This window comes from Peromyscus eremicus, chromosome 7, assembly GCF_949786415.1.
Source record: "Peromyscus eremicus chromosome 7, PerEre_H2_v1, whole genome shotgun sequence".
Taxonomy (NCBI): Eukaryota; Metazoa; Chordata; class Mammalia; order Rodentia; family Cricetidae; genus Peromyscus; species Peromyscus eremicus.
The window spans coordinates 40,878,074-40,893,365 of record NC_081422.1 but is presented as its reverse complement, the minus strand read 5'-3'; the positions used below and the strand labels follow the sequence as shown (position 1 = coordinate 40,893,365).

The window sequence follows — 15,292 nt, the reverse complement described above, 5'->3', positions numbered from 1 at the left end:
AGATTCCTCCAGTCTAGTCTCTCGTCTCCTAACACACTGTCCCTCCTGTCCTGCAAAATCCCAGTTTTGCTCCTGGTGCAGAAACAGAATTATCTACAAGGACTTGAAAGGACAAGCGTGTGAGGAGCCGGATGACAGCCGCTCTGCTCTCCTCTTCCCTCCTTTGATAAATCCCTTGTCTGATCCGCACTCTTTCATTAGGTGGATTACACTCTAACAGAGCTCTGGGCAATTTAGGAAGTTCTGTAGAAGAAGCCAGTCACTCCAAAGGGAGCCTCCCACCTTCTGGAGGCCAGACCTCTAGCCAGCCAGTGTCAGCCCCTCCCAACACATTTCATGCAAGTCACTTTACAGTTTGCCTACTTGCGATCTCACTGACCGTAAACCAGACCCTTCAGACTCTCACTATCACTGTCTTACCAATGATGAAACAGAAACTCATAGAAGGGACATCAGTCCAAGCCTCAGCTTCATCCTAAGCATTCCGAGTGTTCCCCATCAATTCCTGCCTGTGCATCAAGCTTCCCATCACACAGGGCACAGAGGTGACTAGGACCAGAAGAGCAAAGAGATTAGTAGCAAACTGTCTTTGCAGTCCTGGGGTGGAGCCCAGGGTCAGTCTCTCTCTCTCTCTCTCTCTCTCTCTCTCTCTCTCTCTCTCTCTCTCTCTCTCAGTTTTTAGAGACAGGCTTTCTCTGTGTACAGCCCTGACTGTCCTGGAACTCCCTTTGTAGACCAGGTTGGCCTTGAATTCACAGAGACCAGCCTGCCTCTGCCCCCCAAGCGCTGGGATTAGAGGTGTGCACCTCTACTGCCTGGGTATATTGTTCAATTGCTAAGCATCTGCTTCATGTAGGATGCTGCAGTGGGCACTATGGAGATAACAGGCAAAACTTAAAAAGATATCGTTCAGCATTTGCAAACCTGACTCGAGGTACATACACATGTACTCACTGCATGCACAGTACACATGGTAGGCCTGGCTGGTTGTATAGATCCCAGATGTCAGGATGGTCAACGTGGATGAGAACCTCATATTCAGAGAGCTTATATGCTGGTGGATAGTCATAACATATGAAGCATTAGCCGTATACGAGAAACTCAGCCATGTGCTCTGCCAGATTGTCTATCCATTAATGTTCATTTTTACAGACAAGAATACTGAGGTCCAGAGAAGGTACAGATGCTCATGCTCAATGATGGCTGGACTCTGAAGCCTGGCATATTGACTTCAAATCCTCTGCTTCCTTGCAACTCGATTGCACCCTGAGTGGAAAAGATCTAAACAACGTATGTCCATCAAAAGTGGCCGTGCAAGTCTCTTGGCCCTGAGCTGCCTGTACACACACTTCTTAGTCCCTGGGGCCCTGGTGAGCAACCCCACACTGTCACCGTAATTTATAGGCCTATCATATTCAAATTTGGCTCCAGTCCTCTGTGGCCCCACTGCACTTTCCTGGTAATGATTTACTGTTTTAATTGAGACTTCACTTAGAAAGAACTTATTGCTACATGAACAGGAGGGTCTAAAAGCCCCAGAATCCAAGGCCAAGTTTGACCCAAGCCAGAGTTCTCTCCTGACTCCTTGGTGTACAGCTATAGTCGCTGAGTGACAGAAACCTGAAAGCTCGCCCGAGAGGGAGGAGGCGTCCCCCTTGAAAGACAAATGGCCTTGTGTTTCACAGAGAAGGCACTGACACTCGGTGGCCTTCGGGTTTGTGAGTGAAGGCTGCACCCAGACAGGTCAATGCTGTCAGGAGATGAAGCCCCGAGTAGGGAGTGGTGACTCTGTCACTGCGGGGGAACGTGCCTGTGACAGTGGTTCAGCAGATCTAATGAGCAGCCTGGCTCCCCCGTGCCATCCCTGACATCTCTGTTTCCCTGGACAGCAGCACTCGTCTCTCTGCTGACCCCTCCAACACCCTTCTCCGCAGCTGGTGCCACAGAAGGGGCTGTATGACGGAGAGACGGAGAGTCAAGGGAGCGAAACTCTGCAGCTTCGGGGGCAGAGCTTTGCAAAACTCTATGCACCCTGCCCAGAGGAGAAGCAAGACAGGAAGTCAGGGTCACTCCAATAAGCCTGCATTCCCCAAGGACCCATTTACAGACAGGCCACTTGGGGAACAGAAGAATGAACGAGGGCCGAGCATAGTGGCGCCCGCCTTTAATCCCAGCAATCAGGAGGCAGAGGTTGGTAGATCTCTGTAAGTTCAAGGCCAGCCTGGTGTACATAGCAAGTTCCAGAACAGCCTGGGCTACACAGTAAGGCCTTGTCTCAAAAACAACAAAAAATGATGAACAAGACTTAGACCAGACCCACAGGGGCTCCAGCCTGGACGCAGAGATGATTATTACAACTGACAGGTCCCAACAGCTGCACACAGCCTACTACAGGACAGAGAGGAGAGAGCCTTTATTTCTGGCCCAGAGATAGAGGGCTGGCTTCACAGAGGAAGCAGCTTGGAGATTAGCCTTGAGCCCATGGTTGATTTTTGACAGGCAGGATAGAGAATATGGAGTACTTCAGGCTGGAGAAACCCCAGAAGGGAAAGAGTCAGCAAAGCTTGGGTGTGTGTGCGTGGACTTCAGGAAAGCCAGCTGGCTAATGCAAAGACACAGGAGGTATGATGAGCAAGATAAGTTGAGACCAGTGACAGAAGGTTCTAGGTACCGGGGGAAGGATTTGAAGTTCATTTGGAAAGTAATGGTGACTTGGTGACGGTATTTGATTTGGGTAATAATACGGTTAAAACTGACAATGGTCAGGAGAATGAAGAGGTTATGGAGAGGCAGAGGACACTGGACTTCACTAGCCTATAAGAAAGGAGCATAAGCAGGGTGGTGGTGGCGCACGCCTTTAATCCCAGCATTCGGGAGGCAGAGGCAGGCGGATCTCTGTGAGTTCGAGGCCAGCCTGGGCTACCAAGTGAGTTCCAGGAAAGGCGCAAAGCTACACAGAGAAACCCTGTCTTGAAAAACCAAAAAAAAAGGAGCATAAATCAGGAAGTCAAGTGTATCAGTTAGGGCTTGGGATGGTTAGATATAACAGAGACCAAAAATAAAGTGTTTCACACCAGTAAGACTTTGTCAAGATGCCATTCTGGGGCTGTTACAGCTGCTCCAGGGATGTCACAGACTCAGACACCTCCACTCTCTGCTCTGTGGTCCTAGTGTGTGACTTCTAATCCCAAGGTCACTTCATGGACTAGAATAGCTTCTGGAATTCCTGCCTATGTCAGCTGTAAAGAGAATAGAGAATATAATTTATAAGATGGAACCACTGTACCCTAAATATATTCAGGACTGTTGCCAAGGAGAAAAGAGAGAGAGAGCTGCTGAAGGGCCACACTTGGTCCCTGGTGCAGAGAATCAGGAGGCAGAGGCAGGCAGATCTCTATGAGTTCAGAGCTAGCCTGATCTACACAGTGAGTTCCAGGCCAGCTAAGGTTGCATAGTGAGAACCTATCTCAAGAAAAGCTTAAACAATGAGAGAGAGAAAAGGTGGGGGGAGATTCTGAGGCTACAAGCACAGGGCCAGTGAGGATAATGAGTCCACAAGCAAAAAGCAGAGAGTCCAGGGAAAGAGTAGGTGGGAAGAAATGAAGCCTAGCTCGGACACTAGAGAAAAAACACCTGCTGTGGGTTCTGCTCCACCAGATCACCTGATCTGCTATCTGATCAGTCTCCCTGGGCCAAGTCTTGGAGTTTTTTCTTGGCCACAAAAGAGAAGCAGAGATGAGGGGACAGGAAAAGGATCTGGCAGCCCAGAGCTCCTCATTGTAGGAGGAGGCAACATCACCTTTGCTCACCACAGTGGTGGAGAAGCAGAGAATGGTATAAACTGACATTACATGTCAAGGGCGCCATGGTGCTAGGAAAACAGACAGATAGGCTCCCGGGGACACTGAATGGGATGATAAGTAAAACATTTGCCATGCTACCTCCAGGAAGCCTCCCTTAGAGGGACCTGGCCAGGCAACCACCCAGCAGGCTGAACAAGCCCCTGGCTTTGGACACCAAAGAGGACTTCTAAGACCTTGAGTGGTGGCCCTACCCCACATGTCGTCCCTGGAAGGAAAACTGAAGACTAAGAAGAGAAACTCAAGTAACCATTTGCAATCTCCCCTCTTCCCTCCCCTCTAGGGAGGAAATTGGAATCCACCGACTCCACACTTAACCAGTGTCCTCCTGGTACACAAATGCCTGTGGTAAAGCCAAGCACGGCCGTGTACTCCTGTAATCCTAGCTCTTGGCATGGAGGCAGGAGGATCAGAAGTCCAGGCCATCTTCAACTACAAGGAGATTCCAAGACCAGACCTGAATACTTGGGAAGATCTCAACAAACAAAACAAAACAAACGCCTGTAGTGAACGGTGCTTCTTCTTCACCTATTTGGATCAGTAATTTCTTTTTCTGAAGATCTCATTTTAAAACACTTCTGCTCAGCCCTGTAGTGTATCATATAATGTCTGTCATTACATCCTCCTATGATGTCATTACATCCACCAATGATGTCATTACATCCACCAATGATGTCATTACATCAGCCAATGACCAAATACCTGACAAGAAGCAACTTGAGGAGAGAGAGGCTCATGGTTTGAGGAGACACAGCCCATCCTGAAGGAGAAAGCATGGCAGCAGAACATTCCTTGGCAGCGGGAACATGTAACAGAGGCATGCTCACACGTCAGTAGAACAAGAAACAGAGAGGAAACCGGAAGCAGAGACAGAAAAGGAAATAGGATGGGGCTATAAACATCAAGACCCACCCTCATGTTGTCCACTTCTTTCAGCTAGGCTCCACCTCTAATGACATCACAGTTCTCAGGGCTGGGCAGAAGGCTCAGCAGTTCAGAGTACTTGTTGCTTTTCCAGACAGTCACAGTTCGGTTCCCAGCACCCACATCAGACAGCTTACAACTGCCTATAACTCTAGCTCCCAGGAATCTGATGCCTTCTGCTGACCTCTGAGGGCAACTACATACACGTTCATGTTTACACACACACATAAACATAAAATAAAAACCTTTTAAAGCAGTTCCTGTTAGGATCCTGCCCTCACTCTTCCGGATTTGACATCTTACGTCATCAAAGGGCATTGGCAACTATGTACCCACAGTGTGGTCACGCAATGCCCACCTTAAAAAGCCGAACACGGACCCCCCTACTCTCTCTCTGTTTCTTCTCTGCTCCCTCCACCAGGCCTGGGTCCTATCCTATCCTCTCTCTCTCTCCACCCCCGCCCATTTTCCCTCCTAATAAAGCTCTGAAAAGACATCACTGGGTTCTGCCATGGCCTGTGACTTTTCCGCTGGTAACCAGGGCCACCAACCAGCCCCGTATTACCATCAGTTCCCTCTGCTGGGAACCAAGTATTCGAACACTTGAGCCTATGAGGACATCTCCCATTCAGACCATTAACAGGATTCTGAGGATGCTGAGGGTGCTTTGTGACTTGACAGAGTGCTGTAACAGCATGATGTCTGCGGGAGAAAATACAGGAAGGGAAAAGGGGGAGGGAAGGGGAAGGGGAGGGGAGGGGAGGGGAGAGGAGGGGAGGGGAGGGGAGGGGAGAGGAGGGGAGGGGAAGAGAGGGGAGGGGAGGGGAGAGGAGGGGAGGGGAAGAGAGGGGAGGGGAGGGGAGGGGAAGAGAGGGGAGGGGGGGAAGGGGAGGGGAAGGGGGGGAGAGGAGGGGAGGGAAGGGGAGAGGAGGGGAGGGAAGGGGAGAGAAAGGAAGGGACACCAGTTAATTACCATGTCTGGCCAGCACATTATAGATGTCAGTGTGTATTACAGTAGCACACAAGTTCTAGGTAGTCAGTCCTTTAGGAGGTGTTGATCTTTCTCTGCATAACCATCTCCACTCTTCTGAGTGAGGCATGAGCCACTCTCTGACCCCTAGAAGGATATGGAGACTGTACATGCAGGATTCTTGGTTTGCGGCCCATCTTTGTCTCTCTAAGAGGGTTCCCTCCTGTATCCCTTTCCTAGAATTTCATGCACAACCCGGGAACACAAAGGACAAAACATATATGCATATCGAGCCCCAGGAAGAGTCTCCCTACCCTGAAACTCCAACCAGATTCAGGTGGCTTTCAGGAAATCCGACCTCGCAGGTTTATCAGGAGATGCTCCTGGGGGTTTTCCCGGTCATGATTAGGGACAAGCAATGTGAAGACAGTGTTTCCCAACTTCAGCTACCAATTCTGGGGGCTCGTGCAAAATCTGGCCATTTCTACGTCCACATCAGCCCCAGACTTAAAAGGCAGCCATCCTCTACCCTACTTCTAAAAATGCAAACATACCCCTCCCTACTTCTAAAACTGCCCAGCCAGACCCCTCCACAGCCTGGTCCTTCAGCAGGCTGTCCAGACAAGGCGCCCCCCTCAGGTAGGCACTCTCATAGCACCCTGCCTGGAGCCCGGAGAGAGCTAACAAGGAAGAATGTGACAGCGTAGGATTACCCACTCAGAGGGAGCAGTGGTGACTGTGTTTACTCCCAAACCCGGCCCTATTTAGTGGTCTGTGTGCATCATTAATCTTCTTCCACAATCCGTTCCCCATCTGCTCCCACTTTTTAATGAACTGCCACTTGTCACACGCAATAAAATCAGCACTTTGCGAGAATTTCAGCAACATCGGATGGAAGGAGGGAGGCAGGCGGCAGAGGGAGCAGGCGATGAGAGACTGAGAGGAAAGCCAGGGTGTCTGGGCAAGGGGACAGGGATAGAGATACCCCCAACGCAGGGTCCGCAGTGCAGGGTCCGCAGCGGCATCTGCTCCACTCTGAACACATCACACCAGCAGGCGCCCGGAGCCTCATCACCCAAGAGCAGGGTATTAATAACCACAGTGACCTAGAGTGGCCAGTCCTGCCCTGCACAGTGCTGTGGCAGGCCAAGTTTGATCTGAGCCAGGCTGTTTTACACAATGATCTCCTGGTCATGAGTGGCACAGGCTGCTAATGGATGGTGTTTCCTAGCCTCGGCTACCAGCTCTGGGGACATATCCCACACTGAGCTTTTACTTCCTGGTTACTGACTTGGCAGGCGACCCACTCGAAGCTGCAGTGTGTGGGGAAGCTGGGGCTTTAGTCTGCCCATCTCAATCGTGTGTCCAAACCCAACTGTGATGAGGGCTTCATCGGGGGATCAGAAGATGGGCAGGGAGGAAGACAGGGCCCTTGCTCTGCTTGGGAATCCCATTGCCGAAGGTAGAATCATAACAGGGGCCATCTAGTCTAGAGAGAAAGAAGAGGCTCCTCAAGGTCACATGATGACTTTGACATTCGGCAACTGGAGACTAGGACTGACCCGCTGCCCTCCGAAGCCTCATCTTCTCCAGATCGGGGGCTCCAATGCCTCGCCTGAAGGTTCAGCTTGGCTAGTCCTGGAAAGTGGTGAACCGGGATAGAAATGTCTAATGGTGACCAGAAGCAGCCTTGACCTCACAGTCCCTGAAAAGGAGCCAGAACCCAGGTTTCCAAGCACCCAGCACATCTCTGTCTTTGTTTCTCATAGTCTGAGCCAAGCCCTTCTGCCTTAGGAGATGAGTAATTGGTGAGTCTGTGTTGAGATTTAAACACCTGTACTCCCCGCCCTCATGCAGCCTGCCTTCGCCTCTCAGTGCCTCAGTTTCCCTCCAGGATTCTTGCCAGCCCATCTCTGAGAAATAGGAGTCCCAAATACTGCATGCTTCTGCCCTCCCCCATCAGACTATCAGATCCACCAGGTAGGGCCTTCGTGACGCCTCTCTGCAGCAATCTTCCAGTCATTAAAATAAAGCCCAGTGGAATGACCAAGCAGATGAGTGTGTGGGCAATGAATCAAAGACTCAGAACTCTTAACTCCATGTGTCACTTGTCTTTGGGGACTTGGAGTCTCCTTCTTGGTCTCTCATCTTCTTGGCATCGCTAAAGCTGCTTACATAATTCTCTCCACATCAAGCGACAATCGGGAGGCAGGTGGATCCCAGCCCCAGTCCTTCTGAAGGTCACTTCCTCCCATGCCTTACTCACCAGTGTTCCTGAGGTCCCCTTACTCAGTGTTGAGTCACCAGACGTATGAAGGGAAGGATGCCTCCTGCTCCCAGCTCTTGCACTGGTCCCTGGAAGTGACCTAGCCTGGTTGACTTAACACAACTTCAGCTGACAGACTCCCTTCACTTGGGGACACTCTGGGCTCAGAAACCATAGATCTACCTCCAGATGCTGCCCACACCTGCAAAAGACAATCCCATTTAAAGCAAAGAGTCACTAGAAAGAGGGGGTAGAAAAGAAAGTCAAAGGAACCCTTCTACTTGCAAAAAGGTGAGTGAACTGTCAGATAGGAACAGCTCCCTCCCCAAACCCAAGCCTGATGCTGCTATGAAGCAAGAGGAGGAAACAAAGTCAAGGATGTCAAAGAGAGAACAGGATGGGTCTCCGCTAACCTCGTCATTGGCTTAGGCAGCAGAAAGCAGCTCAAGGCCCAGACGGACAACATGGGCAGAGTTCCATCCAAGTGAGTAGGAATCCAGACAGGGAGAATCAACAGACCTGTCAGAACGTCTGTGTCCCAGCAACCCAACACATACACACCCAAGGAAGACTAAGAGAAGAACTTAAGGCAGCTTCCCTGAAGGTTGGAAGGGGGTGATGGTGGCTCATGGCTGATGGCCAAAAGATATCACTGTTCTACACAGTGAGGTGAACTTAATCACCATCCCACCCTCTACACCCTCCGGTCACCTTGAGGGACTGTCTATTGCTCTACAGACCCCATGACCAAGGCGACTTATAGAAGGAAGAATTGGGGGGGGGGGGGTTCACAGTTTCAGAGGATGAGTTCATGACCATCATGACACAGATCAAGACAGAGGCATGGTGCTGATCCACAAGTTGTAGGCATAGAGAAAGAGAGAGAGAGAGAGAGAGAGAGAGAGAGAGAGAGAGAGAGAGAGAGAGAGAAGAGAGACTGGGCCTGGCATCAGCTTTTGAAACCTCAAACCCACTCCCAGTGTCTTAGTTAGGGTTTTATTGCTGTGAAAAGACACCAGAACCACAGCAGTTCTTATGAAAGAAAACACTTAATTGGGAATGGCTCACAGTTCAGAGATTTAGTCCATTATCGTCATGGCAGGAAGCAAGGCAGTATGCAGGCAGACACGGTGCAGGAGAGGTAGCTGAGAGTTCTACATCTGGATCCACAGGCAGCAGGAAGTGACAGTGCCACCTTGGACAGCTTCTGAGACCTCAAAGCCCGCCCCCTAGTGACACACCACCTCCAATGAAGCCACACCTACTCCAACAAAGCCACACCTACTCCAACAAGGCCACAGTCCTAATAGTGCCACTCCCTATGGGTCCTATGGGGACCATTCTCATTTAAACCACCACAGGAACAGAGGCTGAGTCTTGAATATATCTGGTCCCTCACAGTCTCCGTGACAGCAAAGGTGGCTGACCCCTCCTGGCAGAGAGCATTCACAGGGAAACATGAGGAAATAGCTGAGGAGCGCCACCCTTGTTGGGAAAAAAAAAAAGATAAAAGAAATTGCAACAGATTAAACATTAACTGGAGAACTAGGCAGAACAAGAATTTAAAATAACTTCGTGGGCCAGCAAGATGGCTCAGAGAAGAAAAGTGTTTGCTGCCTTTCTGGTGACCTAAATTTGGTCCCTGAAACTCATGTAGTGGAAGGAGAGAACCAACTCCTGAATGCTGTCTTCTGACCCTGACCTATGCACGCTATGACATGGCCACACACACACACACACACACACACACACACACACGCACCATAAATAAAGAAATGAGGGAAGATGTTCAGGTCTGAAGTGGGAAGACACAGTTATAACCAAAAGGTGGTTGGGAATCCAGTATGGGGAAGATGAGTGTTGAAACAGAGTCAGAAGGTGCATGGACCAGCAGACCAGAACAGACACAGCTAAAGAACAAGGAGGTGAAGTAGTTCAGGCCAATGCTGAGCCATTTAGTTATCAACTACCAGCTGTGAGCTGGCTCCGGGGTGAAGGTGCCTGCCACCAAGCCTGATGACCTGAGTTCAATCCCCCAGGCACAGAAATGACTCCTACTGGTTATCCTCCGACCGCCACATGTGGGCCATGGTATACACACACAGACACAGACACACAGACACACACACACACACACACACACACACACACATACACATTCTCTCTCTCTCTCTCTCTCTCTCTCTCTCTCTCTCTCTCTCTCTCTCTCTCTCATAATGCAATAAAGTATTATTTTAGTGTTTAGAAAACACCCTGTAAACCTTTAGCTCTATCCTATACTTAAATATCTGGCCCAATTTCAGCATAGTATCAGGGAGGTGAAACTGCAAAATATTCTCTTTGAGCATATCATGATTTTTTTTTACTTATTTATTTGTGCATGCGTGTGTGTGTGTGTGTGTGTGTGTGTGTGTGTGTGTGTGTGTGTGTGCCTGCGCATGCATGAGTGCATGTGTGATGCTGGGGAGAGAACCCAAGACCTTGTACAACCTCAGCATGTACCTTACCAATGAGCGATACCCAGCTTAGAATATTCTCTTTGAAAAATCCACAGTGTATACTGGTAAGAAAATAAATAAAATAAGAAATGTGCTGCAAAATAAGAGAGTAAACAAGAAAAAAGTGAGAGTCAAAATCAAACATGTATCCACAACCACCTGTAACTAAGATTTTTAAGCAACTCTAACTTGATGGAACAAGGTGGGACTATCATGAAGGTGAGAAAGAGGTCCATGTCTTTTCCATGGCAAGAGAGAGGTTTAAGAAGTTAATAGGAAAAATGCATACAATTAGAGGTCTTAATAGGTCAATCACCAGAAAAATTCTAACTAGAACGAATCGCTTTTGACTAGTCAGCATGTGCCATGTTATGCTACAGTAACAAGCTGCCCCGCCTCAGTGGCTTGCAACAACAGTGGTTTATTTTTCATTCAGATGTTGGCTGTAAGCCAGATAAGGCAGATGTGTTTCCCTTGTAACTTTTTATTCCATCACTGGGCTGGAGAAGCAGGCCTACTTCAACCCCACGGCAGAGAGAAAAGGGCCCTGGGACCACAGGATGAGCATTAAAGCTATCCTGACATCAGAGACAGGCCTTTTCAACTCATATCCCTCAAGCCATGCCTGATATCAAGTGAGGCCAGAAAATATCCTCACAGGCTTGTACTGCAAACCTCATGGAAACAGGGTAAGATGGGTGACCCTCTCGTGTGAAGAATGGAACATCTTCCAGAACCAAGAAAATAAAACTTGCTTTAATCAATTAACATCAGAAAGGGAGGGAGTGCAAAAAGATATATTGCATAAAATAAGATCGCATCAAGGAGCATTAAAATGAATCCAAGTTATAATAAAGAAAAGGAAAATGAGTGTGGGAGTGCACACATATCATCCCAGTACTCAGGACGCTGAAGCGGGAAGATAATGGGTGTGAAGCTATCCTGGGCTACACAATGAGACAGACAGACACACACGCACACACACATATGTCTCATTAAGTATATATGTGTATATACATACATATATATAGAGAGAGAGAGAGAAACACATACATGCTAAATATTCTTAAAAAGAAATACCAAGCAATATGTTTTCTAGAAATGACATATTTAAATATAAAAAAATCTAGAATTCAAGCTTAGCAAGATGGTTTAGAACTGACTCTCTGTCTCTCTCTCTCTGTCTGTCTCTCTGTCTGTCTCTCTGTCTGTCTCTCTGTCTCTCTCTCTGTCTCTCTCTCTCTCTGTCTCTCTCTCTCTCTCTCTCTTAAATGTAACTATAAACCCTAGAAATGATGCCAGAGGCCACCTGAAGACAACTCTGAACTGTGTTAAGAAAACAAAGTGTTTTGTGACCTAGGACTAGAGGAGCAGGTAACAGAACATCTTATACCCCAACCCAACAGAACAACAGACAAGAGCAACCCCCAGCCTCACAGCAGAAGAGGATCTGGCTCATTCCTCTCCCAGACCAAAGAGACATCTAGAAAACACAGCACCACAGTGGGAATGGCAGCCATCCACCAACAGCACGTCACTTGGGAAAACAGCCACCTACCCTCACCTGCCTGAGACTCCCTTCCTTCCCCAAGAGACACCTGGCAGTTCAGCCTTTACCCCTTGGTAAACATAAGCAGAAGCCACCAGACCCTGGCAGCATCAGATAAACCACGTGGATCAGCCAACATCAGAAAGGCTCTGAAATCAACTGTCTTTGAAGATACTGTCCAGACTCCTGTGCACTGAACACAGAGTGTCACTAAAACACAAAGCTCAGCTAAGACCTGAATCTCCTAATGTGATCCATAAAATGTCCAAGATGCAATTTAAAAACCACCTATAATACCCCAAATCAAGAAAAATCAGAATGCAAATGAGGAAAGGCAATCAACAACACCCACTGAGATGAATCAGACATGGGAATTATCTGCGGATCATTTTTTTTAAAAGCTATCCTAAAAATGCTTCAATGACAGATTACAAGCTATCTTGAAACAAATGGAAAAAATAGTCCTAATAAAGACTGAAGCTGTACAGATGTACACATATACACACACATACAACTTTTAAATAGACTCTATGATGGACATTAGAGAACCTGAAAACACAATAAGAGAGTTTTTTTAATAGCTGGATGCATTTAGAGTGGCGATAACAAAAGATGACATCAGTGGATGCGAAGACAGATAAACAGATTCTGTCCACCCAGTCCGAGCAACAGAAGAAAACGAGTTTAAAACATAATGAAAGGAACCCAATATTCACACGGTCGCAACTGTGGGATGAGAAAAAGGAGAAAATGAGACTGGAAGAATATTCGTAGAAATGGTGGCTGAACTCGTCAGATTCAAGACTAGCAAACCTCAAACAGGCTAAAATTAAAGTTGTGCCCAGGGCTAGGAGAAGTTTAGTGATTAAAGGGATTGCTTCACAAGTGTGAGGACCCAAAGTTTGGACCTCTAGAAACCCAGGGAAATCCCAGGTGAGCGTGGTGACTCACCTGTAATTCCAGCTTTAGATGGCAGACACCGCAATCCCTGAGCAAGCCAGCTAGCCAGACTAGCCTTATTGATGAGCTCTGGATTTGATTGAGAGACCTGCCTCAGTGAATAAGGTGGAAGAGCCATGGGGGAATGACTCTCAATATCAACCTCAGGCCTCCACATACCCAGCATAGAGGTGCCTACACACATGTGCAAGAAACATGTGTGTACACACATGCACACCACTCACACACACATGAAAATGGGAAGTAGAGGTTAAAAAGCATATGCCCTGGCGTAATTCTGTCCTGTGTGTCTGTTCTGAGGAGCAGTAGGCAGTTTTCTCCCTCCAACTTCACCCCAAAGGGCATGCCTCCACCTCGTGGAAGACCCGATGGACATGAGCCCTCTTTGGCCTCAGAACTACTTTTTGGTCATGAACTAAAGGCTAACAAAGATTGTATGTGGACAATGATGAGAATGAGCTCCAGTTAGGGGCAGGGGCAAAAGACGAATTACACATGGTAGAGGCAAAAGTAATGAACTATGAAGGTGGTCCAACTAAAGTAACACTGGCAACTTTGAAAATGTCTGTATAACCAGCAGTTCCCCCTTGGGGCTGTGAGATTATACCAGCTGTGGTCTTAAGGTTAAAGTGTGGTTCAGGGCCTGTGCACATTAATGGACAGCACCTAGTAGCTATAGAGGAAGATGCAGAGTCAGAAGAGGGAGATGAGGAGGATGTAAAACTCTTAAGTATGTCCAGAAAGAGATCTGCTCCTGGAGGTGGTAACAAGGTTCCACAGAAAAAGGTAAAACTTGACAAAGATGCTGAGGATGATGAAGATGATGAGGAGACTGAAGAAATCTGTACAAGATACCCCAGACAAACAGTCACAAAAATTAAACCAAAATGGAAAAGACTTTAAAAAGCAGGGAGAGGGGGCACTCCTGTAAAACCAAAAGGACCTAGTTCTGTAGAAGACATTAAGGCAAAAATACAAGCAAGTATCGAAAAGGGTGCTTCTCTTCCCAAAGTGGAAGCCAAGTTCATTAATTATGTGAAGAATTGCTTCCAGATGACTGACCACAAAGCTATTCAAGATCCCTGGCAGTGGAGGAAGTCTCTTTTAAAAAACAGTTTAAACAGTCTGAAATATTCTGTCTTACTTCATTTCTGTCCCAGCTGATATATCTGACTGTCCTTTTTATAATGCAAAGTGAGAACTTTCTCTACTGTGTTTGATAAATGTTGTCCAGGTGCCATTGCCAAGAATGTGTTGTCTAAAATGGCTTGTTTAGTTTTCAAGGACAGAACTCCACCCTTTACTAGGTTTTAAGTATGTACTGAATGTTATGATAGGACATAGCAACAGTGGTGGTCAGATGTGGGAATGGTAGGGAGACAAAAACAGATGTGTGAAATAAACTCCGTATTTTAATAAAGCTTTTTAAAAGCTATTCGTATGTCGCTACAGAAGCTAGAAGAATGGGGTGCTGAGAGAAATACCACTCAACTAAACATTCTTTACGGAGCAACAGTATGGGGAAATGGGGACATGCCTGCCGACAGACCCCAGACCGCACTCAGAGACTGACTGGTTAGAGAGCTTCAGAGGGATGGTGAGAGAATCCTGGGTGATGGGGGAAGACAGAACAATAGAAAGTTCAGGAATTCTGGGACAGAAAACAATCCTCTCCATGAGCATGATAAATCGTACTTCATGCTTGAAGAAAAACTTCCAGCAACATATTCAAGTTCCCCAAAATGCAGGGTTCATCAAGCATTTACAGAATTGCTAACACCGCTTTCCAGGAGGTTCCCCAGCTCCCTTCACAAGGCCTGTATCATCCTGACAACAAGATTAAACACAAACGAGGCGGTACGGAAAAGGGAAGCTTGAGCTCAGAGTGTCTATGAACTTAGCTAAAAAAATATTATTGTAAAAAAGCCAACTGAATTCAATATGTATACAAAGAATCATACATCATAACCAAGTGGGCTTTATTCTAAATATTTCAGGATAGCTACTTCAAGATCTAAAAAACAATCAGTGTAGTCCATAATTTCAGTTAACTAAGGAAGAAAAAGCATTGGGATTGAGAATGTACATCAGTTAGCAGAGTGCTTGCCCAAGATGCACCGGAGGGGAAATGCCTCACACTGAACTAACCAGGTGCAGTAGTAGTACATGTCTGCAACCCCAGCACTCAGAAGGTATAAACAGAAAGATCAAAAGTTCAAAGCCACCATCCACTACATAGAAAACCTGGACTACATGAAACCCTGT

At 47.4% G+C, this 15,292-nt stretch overlaps 1 pseudogene; it reads left to right on the top strand.

Annotated features, from left to right (window-relative positions):
- The first annotated feature begins 13,389 nt into the window (after positions 1–13,389).
- Positions 13,390–14,191, top strand: LOC131914294 (nucleophosmin-like; annotated as a pseudogene).
- The last annotated feature ends 1,101 nt before the right edge of the window (positions 14,192–15,292 follow it).